Source organism: Canis lupus, chromosome 1, assembly GCF_048164855.1.
Source record: "Canis lupus baileyi chromosome 1, mCanLup2.hap1, whole genome shotgun sequence".
NCBI lineage: Eukaryota > Metazoa > Chordata > Mammalia > Carnivora > Canidae > Canis > Canis lupus.
The window spans coordinates 109838669-109843785 of NC_132838.1; the positions used below are offsets into that span (position 1 = coordinate 109838669).

The 5117-nt window shown below is 44.0% G+C and overlaps 1 pseudogene; it reads left to right on the forward strand.

The window, feature by feature from the left end:
- Nucleotides 1-4997: 4997 nt before the first annotated feature.
- Nucleotides 4998-5117, forward strand: LOC140609131 (U4 spliceosomal RNA; annotated as a pseudogene).

Here is a 5117-nt window from a genome sequence, read left to right on the forward strand (position 1 = left end):
TCCCCGGAAGGATGTCCTCTGCTTTCTTCAAGTCACTATATCCTGTCAAGGGTAGTCACATCCCTGAGTTTCACTAGCATAAATTCATCTTTTCTGGTTTTGTATTCTACATAAATGGAATCGCTCTGTGGTTCTTTTTTTTTTTTTTTTTAAGATGTTATTTATTTATTCATGAGAGACACAGAGAAATGCAGAGACATAGGCAGAGGGAGAAGCAGGCTCCATGTGGGGAGCCTGACTCAGAACTCAATCCCAGGACCCTGGGATCACAACCTGAGCTGAAGGCAGACGCTCAACCACTGAGCCACCCAGACACCCCCACTGTCTGGTTCGTGGTCAACATATTTGTACGTATCTGTTGGTTATAAGCCTCAGCAGATGTTAAGCTAGTAGATACTCCCAGTTTCTCAAAGTAGTTGTATAATTTTACACTCCCCTAGCAGTACTTGAGAGTTCAAGGTCCTTCACATCCTCACTATCACTAGCTATTGTCAGAATTTTCCACTTTGGCAACTTGGGTGTGTGTCTCTCCCTGTGGTGTCTCCTGAGTGGAATCTCATTGTGTTTTTAATTTGAATGTTCCTGATGGCCAGTGACATTGAGGATACTTTTTTCAGAGGCATATTGGCCATTTGGATACTTTGTGAAGAGTCTGTTAAAGTCTTTCACTTTTTTTTTTTTAACAATGAGATTGTCACTTTTCCTTATTGATTTGTAGTTTTTTAATTTAATTTAATTTAATTTTTGATTTGTAATTTATATAATCTGCATATTGTCTCGATTGCTTTAAGCTGATCTGACTTGGATTTTCTGCAACTTGTATCCAAAATGCAGCTTCATTAATACAGAGAGACTTCCAAGTATTTACTGCATGCAACATTTGCTTTGTCTTTTTCACACCTTGTAATTGTTGTGGCCATGATTAAATTATATTATGTAGGCACAATGTTGGGCTAGTATTTATCATGCAACTTCTCGGGGTCCCTGGGTGGCGCAGCAGTTTGGCGCCTGCCTTTGGCCCAAGGCGTGATCCTGGAGACCCGGGATCGAATCCCACATGGGGCTCCAGGTGCATGGAGCCTGCTTCTCCCTCTGCTTGTGTCTCTGCCCCTCTCTCTCTCTCTCTCTCTCTGTGACTATCATAAATCAATAAAAATTAGAAAAAAAAGAAATTTCTCTCGCTCTCTCTTTAAAATTTTTTTAAATTTACATATTCATGAGAAACACACAGAGAGAGAGGCAGAGACACAGGCAAAGGGAAAAGCAGGCTCCATGCAGAGAGCCTGACATGGGACTCGATCCCAGGACTCCAAGATCACACCCTGGGCTAAAAGCAGCGCTAAACCGTTGAGCACCCGGGCTGCCCTCTCTCTTAAATTTCAAAGACACCTCTCCAACTCTCAAAGTATTTCCTCCTCTGAGTTATCTTGGGAGCAGAATATACAAGTGGAATGTGTGAACATGGGGCACCTGGTTGGCTCAGTAGTTGAGTGTCTGCCTTTAGCTCAGGTCATGATCCTGGGGTCCTGGGATTGAGTCCTGTATTGGGCTCCCCCCAAGAAGCCTGCTTCTTCTTCTGCCTAGGTCTCTGCCTCTCTCTTGGTGTCTCTCATGAATAAATAAATTTTTAAAATTTCAAAAAGAAAAAAAGAACATGTGAACTTGAGGGCAGGACTGGCAGGGACCTGGAGGTGACCCAGGATACGAAAAACCCTTTAACTGGGAGTCAACCTGAACTCCAAATTTGGCCTCTCCAGGAGACCCTGCCCCCAGCGCCTCACAATGGCACCTCCCTTCATCTGTGAGTGGCCACACTGAATGATTGGTGTGTTAAGTCAGTGAGAACATAGGGCAGCGCGCGGTGATAGAAGGACCTTGGACAATATCTTGGGGACTATCCATTGTAAGTTGGAGGGAATTGCTTAGGTCAGAGGCCACCAGCTGCAAGCCTACACACGGGAAATTAGACTTCAGATTATTTGTTTTTTCTTTGACAGAAAGTGAGAGAGAGCATGAGCCAAAGTCGGGGGGAGGGGGAGAAGCAGACTCCCCATGGAGCAAGGAGCCCGACATGGGGCTCGATCCCAGGACCCTAGGATCATCACCTGAGCCAAAGGCAGATGCTCCACTGACTGGGCCACCTAGGCACCCCCATATCAGTTTTATTTGGCCCACCCTACTTTCCAAAAATTTGAATCAATAGCCAACTTTTAAATTCCAAATTTGGAATAAAATACAGATTTCTGGCTTCCCTTAAAAATGAGAGAATCTGTCAACATAGACCCTTATTCTCATTCTGTTAAAATCTGTTGAGGCTGAGAAGCTTGTCTGTCTTTAATGGAATCCCTGCTCTCTAGTTTTTCACAGACCCCATCAGCCCCAGTTGTACCCCACCCCACTCTATAGTTATGCATCTACATTATCTACATTGTCTTTGTAGGTGCTAGAATTTGACAGGTCTAATTTTTATTTTTTTTTTGAACAGGTCTAATTTTTTTAAAAAAGATTTCATTTATTGATTCATGAGAGACAGAAAGAGAGAGGTAGAGACAGAGGCAGAGGGAGAAGCAGGCTTCCTGTGGGGAGCCAACGCAGAACTTGATCCCAGGACCCCGGGACTAGATGCTCAACCACTCAGCCACCCAGGTGCCCTTGACACGCCTAATTTACACCATTAAATGCATCACTGTTTGTTTTGTTGTTTTTGTTTTTTTAATTAATTCACCCTTCAACATCTTTGAGTTATTCTCCACAAAGGGATTTAACCATTAATGGTGTAGATACCAAGTTGTCCTGGGCACAGAAACCTTCACTTCTGTGTCAAGCTCCCCTGCACCTCACTGATGCCTTTAGTGGGAACACCCCTCAGATCTCATCTTTTCTCCTCTCCCCTTCCCACCATTCTAGACCCTGTTATGTCACTTCTTCCCCTTATGTCATTTCTTCCTTTTTCCAGCCCATGTGTACAATGGTTCCTCCATTAGCAGAGCTAAATTACTTTCAGGTATAGAAGAAAGTAGAGAATAGTTGAGGTCTGTTTGATGCCAGATTGAGGATCTGTAACAATATTGATGCTGACAATAATAACACCACCACAAATACTAAAACTATTACCAGTAGTTTTTCTTTAAATTTTATTTATTTATTCATGAAAGACACAGAGAGAGGAACAGAAACAGGCAGAGGGAGAAGCAGGCTCCGTGCAGGGAGCCTGACACGGGACTTGATCCTGAGTCTCCAGGATCACACCCTGGGCTGAAGGCAGCGCTAAACCGCCGAGCCACCTGGGCTGCCTTATTACCAGTAGTTTTAACATTGATTGGTTAACTTCTCTATTGGTCAGGATAAGTTAAGTTATGCAGCTCATTCTTTCCTTCTTTGGGCTGTGTGGTGATTTTGTTCTATCTTACTTAGCTAAGCAGGGCTTATGTACCTTTCCCTGAGTGGCTCTGGGTTAGAGCTATCTAAAAAAAAAAAAATTGGGGGGGCGTCTGGGTGGCTCAGTAGTTTAAGCGTCTGCCTTCAGCTCAGGACCAAGCCCCGATCTGAGCAGGGAGCCTGCTTCTCCCTCTCTCCCTCTGCCCTTCCCCTGCTCCTGCTCTCTCTCTCTCTCTTTCTCTCTCAAATAAATAAATAATAAAAGAAAATTTTGCATGGGGTTTAAATGGCAGATAGTCACTATAGAAGGAAGGTCTGCACAGCACCCAGGCACCGCAGTGGCTCATGCATCTTGCCACTGATCTGCTGTCTCATCTCTTGGCTTGGGATGGGATCAGACCTCAGCTTCACCTGCCCCTGCTGGTTGTTCCTCTCCAGCTTCTGTGAATTTTGGGCCAGGCGCCTACGTGGCTCTGTGGGGGGTAGGGGACCAGCTTCTCCTGCACATCACGCGTAGAATTGAGGTTGTTGGAGATAAGAGACACATAGGGCTTCCGGTTCATTTTCATGGGTTCCAGGTTGTTCTTAAAGGGTTCCAGCATCCCAGCTACAGTAGTCCCCCCCTTATACATGGTGGATGTCTGAAACTGTGGATAGTACTGAACTCTATATATACCAATGTTTTCCCCTCCATACATACCTACGATAAAACTTAATTTATAAATTAGGCAGGGGAAGAGACAAACAACAATGGTTAATAGAACAATTATAACAATTTACTGTAATGGAAGTTATGTGAGTTTGGTCTCTTTCTCAAAATATCTTTTTTTAAAAATATTTTGTTTATTTATTCATGAGAGACACAGAGAGAAAGGCAGGGACATAAGCAGAGGGAGAAGCAGTCTCCCTGCAGTAAGCCCCATGTGAGACTCGATCCCAGGACCCCGGGATCACGACCTGAGCCGAAGGCAGATGCTCAACCGCTGAGCCACCCAGGTGCCCCCTCTTTCTCAAGATATCTTATTGGATTGGACTCACTCTACTTCTCGTGGTGAAATGAGGTCAATGGTGCAGGTGTTGGGAGGATTGCACACAACGAAGGAGGACTATTTGGTTCCCTGTTACAATTGACTGCAGGTAACTAAAACCCCAGAAATTAGAACTGCAATTAAGGAGTGACTATTTATGCATCCGACTGACTGACAGACACTTCATATCCAATACTAGCTACAGAGACGCAGACCTGGCATATACTTGTCCTCCCAAAACCCTCAAGGTCCCTAATTAGTAACTTTTTGAGGTTTCCACCTGCTGTTTCTGGGTCTGTGCTTCTCCCTGCTTGGTCCACATGGATGATCGAGAAGTCCTACCAATTGCCGTAAGGAGATCCTCATCTCCCGGTCACTCTCAGTGCACCTGCTTCTCTAATGGGCACTGACTGATCATAAACAACCAGGACTCTTCCTTTATAAGATGACAGGTTTGGATTAATGCATTGCTTTTCAAGTCCTCCTGAAGAGAGAGCGAAAATGTGCCCTCTTATCTAGGGGCTTTAGGAATCAGCTCTTTGACAGAGATTTCTTTGAAGTCTTATTTTGGCATTAAAGATTCACATTTGAAGATTTGTGACAGTGACAGTATCGTAGCCAATGAGGTTTACCGGAGGCATGATTATTGCTAAAAATTCACATTTGACTCCATAACATGACATTGTTCTTTTTTAAAAAAAGATTTATTTA